Here is a 14799-nt window from a genome sequence, read left to right as displayed (position 1 = left end):
TTCGTCCTTCTTCCATTCATCCCTTACTTCGATTATCCAATCTCCTTGGATAATAGAAATAGCATAAAACAATGCTTCCACATCCTCATCCTTTCTTGAGAGTGCATTTGCAACAAAATTTTTCTTCTCTTTTCTATAGATGATGTCCAAGTCATAACCCAACATATTTGTGACCTGTTTTTTCTGTTCTTCTAAAGATAATATTTGTTCTAAAAGGTATTTAAGACTATCATGATCCATTTTTACCTTGAAATGTCTTCCCATTGGGTAAGGTCGCAATTTCTTAAGTGCATGTAGTATTGCCAACATTTCTTTCTCATAAATAGCTTGCTTGAGATGTAGCCGTAAAAATACCCAATCACCTACATCAAAATATTTTTCATTGCGATGTTGATCTACCTGTTTTTTCATTCGATTCTGCACCAAAGTGGCATTATCCTTTAAAAGTTGGAGAACATGTTGTTGCTGCTCAATGTGATCTTTCACTGCTTGAACCCTTTTCTTCTTGATATGTCCTTCTATCTTTAGGGTTTGAAGAGTGGAAATTTCTTCCAATGCTTTACAAGATATGGTCGGATTCATTTCTTGATGCTCGATGTGATCTTTCACTTCTTGAGCATTTTTCTTCTTGATATGTCCTTCTATCTTGATAGTTTGAGGAGTGGTAATTCCGGCCAATTCATTACAAGATATGGTTGGATTCATTACTTCTTTCTCGATGTGATCTTTCACTTCTTGAATATTTTTCTTCTTGATATGTCCTTCTATCTTGAGAGTTTGAGGAGTGGTAATTCTTGCCAATGCTTTACAATATATGGTCGGATTCATTTCTTCTTTCTCTGGGGTTGGTTCCTAGTGTATATCCTCTTATTTTGATGTTTCTTGATCCTTTTCTTCCTCCTCTTCATAATCTCAGCACAATTATGACCTTTAGTGCATTTGCTATCACAATTGTAACAAAGCCCTTTTTCTCTTTTTTCTTCCAATTGTCGTGGTGTCACCCTTGTAGGTTGTGGAAGGCTAGGAGAAACAACACTTCCATGTTTATAGTTGTGAGGGGTAGAATTCATTGTTTCCATAATTTCGCTTTCAATTTTTCTTGCCAACTCGAATGCCTCCTCCAATGAATCAGCTTCCCAAAAATGAACCTCATGTTGAACATTATCCTTTAAAGTCCCTATGAAGACATCAATCCTTTCCTTCTATGGAATATAATTTACCCTTCTATTCAATGTTTGAAAGTCCTCAATGTGCTCTTCCATTGAACCCTTTTGTTTGAGATTTATCAATTGGATAAAGGATTTTCTCTTTGTATCCTCATAATGTGCTATCATTTCCTCTGTGAAAATTGACCACGTAACAAGTGGTTTACGAGAAAAAATCCCTTTATACCATAAAAAATGATGTGGTTCTAAATATGAAGATGCAATACGTACCTTTTGTAATAGTGGTATGCCATGTAGATCAAAATATTGCTCCATCTAAAGTATCCAATTTACCAGATCCTTGCCATCAAAATTCCTCATATCGCCTTTTCTTGATTTTAGGAGCTCGATCTTGAAATGAATATAACTTTGTAATTTCGGCTCTTCCAGTTTTGAAATTACGACCAGCAGTAGCCCTCTGTGTCCTCTTTCTAATGCCACTAGTCTAATCGAATTTAGATTCTCCAAGGCAGAGTTATGCACAATCTCCCAAGATGACCTGATTATAGACCTTTCTAGAAGAGCGAACTTGTATGAAGTTCCACGTGTCACTGTTTTGACCTTAGTATCTAAAAAATATACACAAGAAACTACAGTCCGTCCTCTTTTTGTAACTTCTTACGAAATTTCAATCTGATGCTCGAAACAAAAGTTATGACGATTTTCCCAAGGTCACCTGTTTGGAATGTAATTCAGGAGTCTGCAAAAAGGCCAACTTCCTCAGATAATATCTCCGCAAATATAGTGCGAAAAGCTTTGAAATTCAAACTCGAGGTTCAACGCGATTTCGTCTCAAATGGGTTTTTTGTTTCACTTCTGAAACGTCGTAGAAATTTTTTTTATAGCAAAAATGCCACGATGACCTATTTGGAGCAGCGAAACCCTAGAATCCAATGCTCTGATACCAAATGTTATGAAACTAGCTCACACAAAGATAGAAAAGATAGTTTAACGCCTTAGAATTCAGCCCCTTCGAGGGGGAAACCTCCTTTACATTACACAAATGAACAATTCTTGGATGATACAAATGACAAGACCTCCTTTCTCTATATAGGAGACTAAGGGGTCATAATATAATCAAAGCCGACATAACAATAATAATGTAAGGGCACAATAATAACAATAGTGGGCTTCTATGGGGCATAATAGTAACAATATAGGGACTACATGGGTACAACAATATAATAAGGGGGTTGTACTAATAACCATAAGGGGTTACACTAGTAGTATAGAGGCCTAATAGATTAATACTAAAACCCCAAGGGATTGTGAACCCAAGGGAATAATATTAAACCAAAGGGATTAATATTATAAACCCAAGGTATATAAACCCAAACATAAATATTATAAACCCTAAAATAAACATGGTTGACCATGGTTGACCATGAATGATTATCATATTGAGACAACCAATGTCACAATGTGACATTGACCATTCTTAAGCATGATTGATTTTCATATCAAGACAATATTTGTAACAACGCGACGTTGAACCATGATTGACCAATGTTGGTTTTCATATTGAGACAATGTTTGTCACAATGCTACATCGGACAATGGTTGACCGTGATTGATTTTAAAAACATGTTTGACCATGACTAACCATGATTGATATTATAAACCCAACTGATTAATAAACCCAAGGGATAAATACTAAAAACCCAAGGAAATAATATTAAACCCAAGGAAATAATATTAAACCCAAGGGAATAATATTAAACCTAAGGGAATACTATTAAACCCTAGGAATATGAACCCTTACATTAATAAACCCAAGGGATTAATACTAAAACCCCAACGAATTATGAACTCATGGGAATAATATTAAACCCAAGGGATTAATATTATAAACCCAAGGTATATAAACCCTAAGATAAATATTATAAACCCTAAAATAAACAATGTTGACCATAGTTGACCATGGTTGATTTTCATAGAGATAATCCTTGTCACAATGCGATGTTGGACCATGGTTGACCGTGATTAATTTTCATATCGAGACAATCTTTGTCACAATGCGATGTTGGACCATGGTTGACCAAGGTTGATTTTCATATTGAGACAATATTTGTCACAATGCGACGTTGCACCATGGTTGAGCATGATTGACCCTAAAATAAACATGGTTGACCATGGTTGTTTTTCATATTGAGACAATCAATGTCACAATGCAACATTGGACCATGTTTGACCATGCTTGAGCATCATTGATTTTCATATCGAGACAATCTTTGTCACAATGCAACGTTGGACCATGGTTGATTTTCATATTGAGACAATGTTTCTCACAATGTGACCATGATTGACCATGGTTGATTTTCATATTGACTGTGATTAACCATGGTTGACAATGAATGACCATGATTGATTTTCATATTGACACAATCTTTGTCACAATGCAACGTTGGACCATGCTCGACCATGGTTGAACCCTTAGATTAATAAATCTAAGTGTTTGATATTATAAACCCAAGAGAATAATAAATCCAAGGGATTAATACTAAAACCCCAGGGGATTATGAACCCAAGGGAATAATATTAAACCTAAGGGATTAATATTATAAAGCCAACATATATAAACCCCAAAATAAATATTATAAACCCTAAAAAAAGATGGTTGACCATGGATGAATTTCATATTGAGACAATCAATGTCATAATGTGACATTGGACCATGCTTAAGCATGATTGATTTTCATATCGAGACAATCTTTGTCACAATGATACGTTGAACCATGGTTGGTTTCATATTGAGACAATGTTTGTCACAATGCAACTTCAGAATATGGTTGACCATGATTGATTTTACAAAATATGGTTGACCATGGTTGGCCATGATTGATATTATAAACCCAACTAATTAATAAACTCAAGGGATTATTACTAAAATTCCAAGGGATTATAAACCCAAGGAAATAATATTAAACCCAAGGGAATAATATTAAACACTAGGAATATGGACCCCTAAATTAATAAACCCAAGGGATTAATATTATAAACCCAAGGTATAAAAACCCTAAGATAAGCATTATAAACCTTGAAATAAACAATGTTGACCATAGTTGACCACGGTTGATTTTCATAGAGATAATCTTTCTCATAATGGGATGTTGGACCATGGTTGACGATGATTGATTTTCATATCAAGACAATCTTTGTCACAATGTGACTTTGGACCATGGTTGATTTTGATCTTGAGACAATGTTTCTCACAATGTGACCATGACTGACCATGATTAACCATGGTTGACCATGAATGACCATGAATGACCATGGTTGACCATGGTTGATGATGATTGATTTTCATATTGACACAATCTTTGTCACAAAGCGGCGTCAAACCATGCTCGACCCCTTAGATTAATAAATCCAAGTGTTTGAGATTATAAACCTAAGAGAATAAACCCAATATATTAATAGTAAAACCCCAAGGGATTATGAACCCAATGGAATAATATTAAACCCAAGGGATTAATGATATAAACCCATGGTATATAAGCCCCAAGTTAAATATTGTAAATCTTAAAAATAACATGGTTGACCATGGATGATTTTCATATTGAGACAATCAATGTCACAATGTGACATAGGACCATGCTTAAGCATGATTGATTTTCATATCGAGACAATCTTTGTCCCAATGCTATGTTGAACCATGGTTGACCATGGTTGGTTTTCATATTGAGACAATGTTTGCCACAATACAACACCGGACCATGGTTGACCATGATTGATTTTACAAAACATGGTTCACCATGGTTGAACATGATTGATTTAAAAAAAATGATTCACCATGGTTGACCATGATTGATATTATAAACCCAAGGAAATAATATTAAACCTAAGGGAATAATATCAAACCTTAGGAATATGGACCCTTACATTAATAAACCCAAGGAAATAATAAATCCAAGAGATTAATACTAAAACCCCAACATATTATGAACCCATGGGAATAATATTAAACCCAAGGGATTAATATTGTAAACCAAAGGTATAAAAATCTTATGATAAACATTATAAACCCTAAAATAAACAATGTTGAACATAGTTGACCATGGTTGATTTTCATAGAGACAATCCTTGTCACAATGGGACGTTGGACCATGGTTGACCGTGATTTATTTTCATATGAAGAAAATCTTCATCACAATGCGACATTGGACCATGACTTATTTTCATATTGAGGCAATGTTTCTCATAATGTGACCATGATTGACCATGGTTGATTTTCTTATTGACCATGATTAACCATGGTTGACCATGAATGACCATGATTGACTGTGGTTGACCATGATTGTTTATCATATTGACACAATCTTTGTCACAATGCGATGCCAGACCATGCTCGACCATGGTTGAACCCTTAGATTAATAAATCCAAGTGTTTGATATTATAAACTCAAGAGAATAAACCCAATGGATTAATACTAAAACCCCAAGGGATTATGAACCCAAGGGAATAATATTAAACTCAAGGGAATAATGTTAAACCCAAGGGATTAATATTATAAACCCAAGGTATATAAATCCCAAGATAAATATTATAAACTCTAAAAAAAACATGGTTGACCATGGATGATTTTCATATTGATACAATCAATGTCACAATGCGACATTGGACCATGCTTAAGCATGATGGATTTTCATATCGAGGAAATCTTTGTTGCAATGCGACATTTAACCATGGTTGGTTTTCATATTGAGACAATGTTTGTCACAATGCAACATAGGACCATGGTTGACCATGATTGATTTTACAAAACATAGTTGACCATGGTTGAACATGATTAATATTATAAACCCAACTGATTAATAAACCTGAGGGATTAATACTAAAAGCCTAAGGGATTATAAAACGAAGGAAATAATATTAAACCCAAAGTAATAATATTAAACCTTAGGAATATGGACCCTTACATTAATAAACCCAATGGATTAATACTAAAACCCCAATGGATTATGAACCCATGGGAATACTATTAAACCCAAGGAATGAATATTATAAACCCAAGCTATATAAACCCTAAGATAAATATTATAAACCCTAAAATGAATAATGTTGACCATAGTTGACCATGGTTGATTTTCATAGAAACAATCCTTGTCACAATGCGATGTTGGATCGTGGTTGACAGTGATTAATATTCATATCGAGACAATCTTTGTCACAATGCGATGTTGGACCATGGTTGACCAAGGTTGATTTTTATATCGAGACAATCTTTGTCGCAATGCGACGTTGCACCATGGTTGAGAACGATTGACCCTAAAATAAATATTGTTGACCATGGTTGTTTTTCATATTGAGACAATCAATGTCACAATGCAATATTGGACCATGTTTGACCATGCTTGAGCATCATTGATTTTCATATCGAGACAATCTTTGTCACCATGCGACGTTGGACCATGGTTGATTTTCATATTGAGATAATGTTTCTCACAATTTGACCATGAATGACCATGGTTGATTTTCATATTGACCTTGATTAACCATGGTTGACCATGAATGGCCATGATTGGCCGTGGTTGACCATGATTGATTTTCATATTGACACAATATTTTTCACAATGCGATGTTGGACCATGCTCAACCATGGTTGAACCCTTATATTAATAAATCCAAGTGTTTTATATTATAAACCCAAGAGAATAATAAACCCAAGGGATTAATACTAAAACCCCAAGGGATTATGAACACAAGGGAACAATATTAAACCCAATGGGCTAATATTATAGACCCAAGGTATATAAACCCTAAAATAAACATGGTTGACTATGGTTGATTTTCATATTGAGACAATCAATGTCACAATGTGACGTTGGACCATGCTTGACCATGCTTAAGCATGATTGATTTTCATATTCAGACAATCTTTGTCACAATGTGACATTGAACCATGGTTGACAATGGTTGGTTTTCATATTGAGACAATGCTTGTCACAATGCAACATTGGACCATGGTTGACCATGATTGATTTTACAAAACATGATTGACCATGATTGATATCCGGTATCAACATCAAGCTTGGTAAATTTACCTTTGTTGATATATTGCACCTTGCAAATACTAATGTCCAATCCTTTCTGACAATGGATTGTTTTTTGCCGATAAGCTTGTCTATTGCAAGTAGTCTTGTATCGTGTTAATTAAGGACACAAAAGGAAATATAGAAAGAGATCACAAAATACAGATAAGAGAAAAAATGTAATGGATTCTACTTGAATAATTCATAGTGTTGTTTAAATTGTGAAGTGTGCATGTTTAATTTCATATAGAAATATAAATAAAAGAAAACCATTCTTTTTTCTAAATTTAATATAAGATTTCAAAAAAAAATGTATTTTTATTAATCTAAATAAATATAGTTATTAGCTAATGCATTTAATGAAAAAAATATTTACAAAATATAGAATAATACTTTATGTTAAAGAATATATTGTGTAAAGGTAATAAAACCATGGAAGTACCAAAAAAAAAATCCAATCATTCAAGTGTTTGTATGGCAAAATGTCCAATAATTTTGACTACTTAAATGTCGTAACTTAATAATTTCTAAACTATAACGCTAACATTAAATAAATATAATATTAAAGTGTTTGATGTAAAAAATTATCAACTCAAATATTTATGGATTAATGACACCAGGAAAGAAATTTAATAATTTCTCAATAAAAATTAATCCCACAAATCACTACAAATTAAAAAAAAACACATACAAAACTTACATTAACTATACAAACGGAAGGATAAAAATCATTTCGACTTAAATTATAAGATTTCTAGACTAAGCCCACGGGGCTTTGGATTGACGGTGAATGGGTGCGCTGTTAAGGCACTCCTTGCGATAGGTCACTAGTTCAATTCCCCGTGGGTACTTAGTTTAGTCTTAACCTAGAAAAAAAAAAAAAAAAAAAAAAGATTTCTAGACTAAAATCTAACTTAATATAATATATGTAAAGTAGATTTAATCTAATATAACTTGTGCATATAAACCTTACATATTTTTAAATTTTATTAAAAATTATCTTATTTTTTTCCATATTGATTTAGAATTCAGATATAACAAGGCTACATAGTAGCTATTATCTATTGCTTCGATTAATTAATTAATAATTTTTTAATTTATAGAAATTAAGAATTAATGATATTGATTTAATTTAGTTAATTAGTATAATTAACATATTCAAATTCACAACCAATAACATTAGAGATAAATGCTAATACTTTTTTTTGCAATATTAGAAAAATAATTTATAAGTTTAGCTTTGTTAAATTGAAAATTATTTAACATGTTCGACCAAATTAATAGGTTAATGGTACAATGATAGATTTTTTTGTGCTACTTTCTATTGGGATTGTCAATAGAGTTTATTATGCTTTTCTCAGCATATTCCTTGTCATGTTTATAAAGTTTCATCCAGTGATATTGTTGTTTAGTCAATTTAGTATGTCCTAAATTGCTACATTAATTATCAATCCGGGAGTCGTAAACTGATGAAGTGTGGCACACTATATGTGCAAGACAACCTCTTTCTTACTTTTTATTGTTTTCAATTTTATTTTGTTTTTGGGGGTTTTATCTTTGTTTGTCTCCTAATGCGAATGGAAATCCTATTCCTAAGTTTTAAGAATACTTTAGAAGGCAAGTATGGATATAGATTTTAAGGCAATTATGTCCTTTATGATGACTTCCAGAGCTTAACACTTCAGAGGATCTCAAAACATACTAGTGATGAAATTAGTACTTGAACAAGAATGTAAATGTGCAGCTATTCAAATCAAACAAATGATGAACTACTGATCATGAAATCACTATCTCTGCTGCTCATCTAAATACAGAAATAAAAGTTAAGCTATTGCACTCAAACAAATCAAAAACTGCAAACTAATAAAATTAAAACCAATTCACTTCACTTATAGTCTGATAGCTTGCCAAGTAGCTTTTCGGGGTTAAGCCATGGCTCTGGAGATAACGTCAATAACATGAGGAATTGATATCTAAATTACCTACTTGCAAATGAAAATAAAATCAAGTCACTTCACTTATAGTCCGATAGCTCGCCAAGTAGCTTTTCGGGGTTAAGCCATGGCTCTGGAGATAACATCAATAACATGAAGAACCTGATATCTAATTAAAAAAATAAAAGTAAAATCAAATCACTTCACTCATAATCCGATAGCTCGCCAAGTAGCTTTTTGGGGTTAAGCCATGGCTCTGGAGATAACGTTAAATGACATGAAGAATTTGATATCTAAACTAACTAACAACAACAAATAAATAAGACTGAAATCAGAGCATAACTGAAATTGAAAAGCTAAGAAAACAAAGTCAGTAGAGAGGCCAATCTCATGTCACTATTTGATGCAAAAATTATATGAAAATGCTCGAGCATAACCTATCCTGAAACACACCGATCAGTGTTAGCAAAAATATACAGTGCTGGAAAATCATGTACAGGAATGAAACGTTAACATCATAAATGAATCAGGAAATATATACATAGATGAACAAACTATGAAATATCTACAATGGAAATAAGACAACAACACATAAAAAATTTACGGAAATAAAGAAACAAAACCTCAGCCAGTAGGGGCCCTCTGCACGACCTTGGTTAACATGCTGTCAGTCCGAAATTATGCTTACACAATCATATAAAACAAAGTCTTGTTATATTGCAAAATAGAGGAAGGATCCTCTCATTACAATAGCAGGACCAATGTCACGACACAGTACATGAACTAACAGAAAGATTAAAAAAGAAAACTAGCTACATGCGTTTGCAAACGCGTTATTTATAAAGGAAATTACATAACTGTTTTTTCTATGGAACACCTTCAGTAGAGGACACGTAAAAAGACAGCACCCGTGAGCTTAGCGTGTTGGTTGCCATGATAATTCAATCTACCAAAAGGTGGCTATTGGATTTGCGTCATGGAGGTAGTCTACAGCTGTCAAAATGAATCCATGGATCTAGGAACGGTCTCAGACCCTTCACGTGTTGAAAACAGAGACTTGTTTGCCATAGAACTCCTCGTTTGACCATTGTTTGACCAAGTCTTTCCTCTATGAATTTGGCTGAACCAATAGGACCTAGTCTATGTCCAGATCATTTCTGAACTGCCCACGTGCCTTGTTTTTCTTGCCGACACTTGTAACCTAGAGATCAACAAAAATAGCTGCGGAATCTCGAGTCAGCTGCGGAAAGTGGCTGCATTCCGCAACTGATGAGCAAAATCTAAGTCAAATAGAAAACACAAAAATATAGTTAGAAAACCACTTAAATGCACTCTTAGAATCAATATGTAATGATCTTTGATAGCTTATGAGGCACTGGTGAGGGGAAAAAGTTTAGGAAAGTGTGTAGAAGAGATGTAGTTTCAGGGCTCAACATACCCCCACCGTGAAGGTGTTGCATGTCCTCATGCAACCAAAACTGTGATCATCCTCCCTTCAGTTCATGTGTTCTGAGACCTCTGCTAACACATCCAGCCTTCTTTTCTTCTTTCTTGGTACCACTATCATCCTAGGCTTTCTCATTAGGCACCTGAATTTGAGGTTGATAAGAGCTCTGCTCAACCTCCTACTCTTTTTCTTCAATTTCCTATTTTTCTTCTGCCACAACCCAAGATGTAACATAGTGTTGTTGTGAATAATTTTATCCAACATGCTCTGTTCTTTCAATGTTTCATTTTCTCTTTTGATGTGTCTATTTAGGACTTCCAGTTCAAAAACTTCTTGTTTTAGTGATTGGATTAGAGCTTCTTGGGCTGTATTAGGCTGGGTAGATGAAGTGCCTTGATCTGTGGCAGTCTTCTCCAACGACTCAATAAAATCATACATTTCTTGTTGGGTTGGATCTATCTCAGGTGTAGCCTTTCTTGGGCTGACCCCAAAATCTGGCTGAGAAGGACTGATCTCAAAATCTTGAGAAGGACTGATCTCAAATTCTGGTTGAGAAATAGGAGTATGTTGTGGGCTATGGCCAGGAGGGATTGCTGGAGACTGTTCTGGTGTTTCCCCTCCTAAGTCAATGAAGTGGGCCCCTTTAGTTTGTACTTTCTTCAGTTTTCCTTTAAGTCTGGAGCTCCTCCTTAGATTCTGTGAGCTGGTGTCTCCTTTCTCCACACTCTATTTTTCTTTCCCTTTTCTCTTTGCTGTAGCTGCTTGTTCCTTAAGGTAAATTAGTCTTTCAGAAAGTATTTGATCCTCTTCTGAGGAAGGTTCTGGGGTTTGATAGATAGCTTCAATATTTCTTTTCCCCTTTAGTTTTCCTTGCTTCCTAACCTCAGTTCTTTCCTTCCTACTTTCAGACAGCTTCTCTTCCTTATTAGTTTCTTTAGCTATGTTAGTAGGAGTGTCCTGAATGTTCACACTTGTTTTCCTTCTCCTACTTTTCCTTGTTGAGCTACTTTCAGGTGTTTCAGGTGGGTCCTGAAAGAAGTTTCTAATCAAGAACTGTTCCCAGGTGTCATTTCTTTCCTTCAATTGTTTTTCAATCAGAATTTTAACAAGGCCGTGATGGTAAATGTGGGGTTCTATGTCATCCAGATTATTTTGTACAGTTATGGACATCTTTTTCAAGCTATTCAACAGGAAATAAGGCAAATTAATGGTTTGATTTTCCAGAAAATTCATTAGTAACCTGACGTGGTACATGTACATGGACCCAAATCGTCCTTCACATGTAATAAAATTCTGAATTATCAGTAATAAACTAGTCCACTTTTCCTCTAGAGCAGAGACAGGGATTCCACATTTGAAAATGGTTATATCCATACCTGGATTGTGCAAGATAATCCTCCAATCACTCTCATCAAAGTCTTTGTTTTTGAACCACCGTTTCCCCTCCTATGGAAGCTCCATTGCTGCTACGATAGATGCCTCTGTGACTGAAAATTTAAGATCTCCAAACTCAACTTCCACGCCATTAAAAGACCTTGCAAATGTCTTCGTGACTTCTTTATTGTGACCTTTGAATTTTTGGATGAGCTACAGCCACCGTGCCTTCCTTAATATTATTTTCAATTGTGGATAACCCTCCATGAATTTAGGCCTGTCTGGCTCTGTTCTTACCAGAAGGCCCATTCTTTCTTCCTACCTTAAAAATACCTCTGTGGGTGATGGACTATAGGTGTTGGATTGAAGGAGGTGGAACGATTGCGTGAGCATAAGATGGAGAAGGATTGTGGAGCAACTAGTAGTTGTAAAACAAAAGGACATAGAACATGCAGTGAAAATGAGTTCACGGAGCGAAGGCTTGTATAAACAGACCAGTGCTAACAAACGAAATCTTCAATGGGAGAGTATGGAAACAGAGTGGGTTTGGTATATCTTTGAATTAAAAAGGCTGCGGAGTGGACGTTAGCACGTTCATAAAACGACTGCAGATTTGTGCGGCAAAGAAGAGCCGTGGTCAAATAGATTATGTCTTCATAATTACCCGGTTCAACAGGTGGAGTGCAGACGTACAATTAAGTATGAGTTAGATTCGGAGGCGGATCATGAAAACGTTAGAAATTGATGTGGAGTTCGTGGTGGAATTATGCAAAGGTCATGGAGGAGTTATGAAAGCTATCAATGCGAATCATTACACACAATGGAGCCAATGGTTTCACAACTATATAGATTATGTGCATTAAAATTCTATTTGAAATAAATTTTTCTTACCTTAGAATCTTACCACTTTTGTCCACTGACCCATGATTGGCTGCTTCCTGTTGGTGCTTTAGGTGCTTTATATCTTCAAAATATTTTCCTTTGTCATACCTGCATTTGGTTCTCATCATTATTTGGCTAACATCTGACTGTCAGTGCTGAATAACAAAGTGTTAGTTGCGGAATCAACAATCAACTGCGGAATCAGTTTTTAGTTGCGGAAACATAATTCAGTTGCGGAAATTGACACAGTGAACATATGACTGAATGGAGATGGATGGAAATGAATGATGACTGAGTGAATGATATATGAAAACTGGTCAGGAAAGGGCTTTTATTGGTGTAATGTGATGATGAAATGGAATGAAATGAAGTGAAGTGAAGCGAAATGAAGTGGAGTGACATGAAACTATGAACAAAATGAGAGGGATTTTTTTTTGGAAAATATAGGGCGTCAGAAGTTTCTGATTTTCGCCTTGTATTTTATGTATAAGAATGCCAATCAGTGATTGTTTTTCAGGCTTATACAAATTATTATTATTATCATTTTTAATTATTTAAATAGAAAAGAACAAAGACTAGGCTGGTGGAGAAGAAGGATTCTTCTTCACCAACCTTATTGCAGAATTATCTTGAAATATTTTGACAAATTCCTCCTTTGAGAGTGGCTTATGATAGATCTTTAATCTGTGACCATTCACAATAAGAGGAGTTTGATATTCATCAATGGTTTTGATTCTTATCGCTCCATTGCTAAAGACTTTGTCAATCTCATATGGCCCAAGCCAATGGGTCTGAAATTTACCTTTGAAATCTTTGAACTTGGAATCAAATAGCAATGCCCAATCTCCTTCTTGAAATCTTTTCTCCTTGATGTATTTGTCATGCCACTTAGCTCTTTGATATTGAAATAGATCAGTTCTTAGGATTTTTTTATTTTATTTTATTATATTTATTTTATTTATTTTTATTTTATTTATTTATTGTTTTGATCTCATCTATTTCATTCAACTGCTCCATTCTATGCTTTTGAGCTTCTGATAGATCCATTCCAAATTGAACTGCCATATTGAAGATTCTAACTTGGAACTCAATGGGGAGCAGAACTTCTTTCCCATAAACAAGTTCATAGGGAGAATGTCCTGTTGTATTCCTCCATGTAGTTTTGTAGGCCCATAAGGCTTCAGGAAGCCTTTCTGCCCAATCTCTTCTGTGTAGATGAACAGTCTTGGTAATGATGCATTCAATAGCTTTGTTTGTAGACTCCATTTGACCATTTGCTTGCGGATGGTAAGGAGTAGATTTTCTGTGCTTGACCTTGTACTCTTCCATCAGCTTCTCCACCAGTTTGGATGTGAATTGACCTCCCTAATCTGTCACAATTTCTCTTGGAACACCAAAGCGAGTAAAAATATCCTCATAAAGAAAACTAACAACTGAATGCTCAGTAGGAGAAAATAATGCTTTGGCTTCTACCCATTTAGTGACATAATCAATACATACCAATATATACTTTCTTTGTTAAGATGGTGGGTTAATAGGTTCAATGAAGTCTAAAGCCCATTTTGCAAAGGGTTCGATGAGTACCTATGGTTGTAATGTCATTTCATTTGAGAGGGTAGGTTTCCCTACTCTTTGGCAGTTGTCACATCTTTTGACATATTGTTTTGCATCTTTGAAAAGGGATGGCCAATAATATCCTAAAGAGAGGATTTTATAAGCTGTCTTTTTGTCAGCAAAGTTTCCGCCGCATGGTTCATCATGAAAATCTTTGAGAATATCAATCATTTCATCTTCCCTAACACATCTTCTGATCACAAGATCTGGCCCTGTTTTAAACAATTCATTAGAAATCCACGAATATTTTGAACTCTCCTGAATAATCTTTCTTCTTTCACCAGGAAATAAATGTGGAGGTAGTTTCCCT

This window comes from Pinus tabuliformis, chromosome 7 (assembly GCF_031772625.1).
Source record: "Pinus tabuliformis cultivar Carrire ecotype Pingquan chromosome 7, CPIR1, whole genome shotgun sequence".
Taxonomy (NCBI): Eukaryota; Viridiplantae; Streptophyta; class Pinopsida; order Pinales; family Pinaceae; genus Pinus; species Pinus tabuliformis.
The sequence above is the reverse complement of the archived record's forward strand: the minus strand, read 5'-3'. Positions refer to the sequence as shown.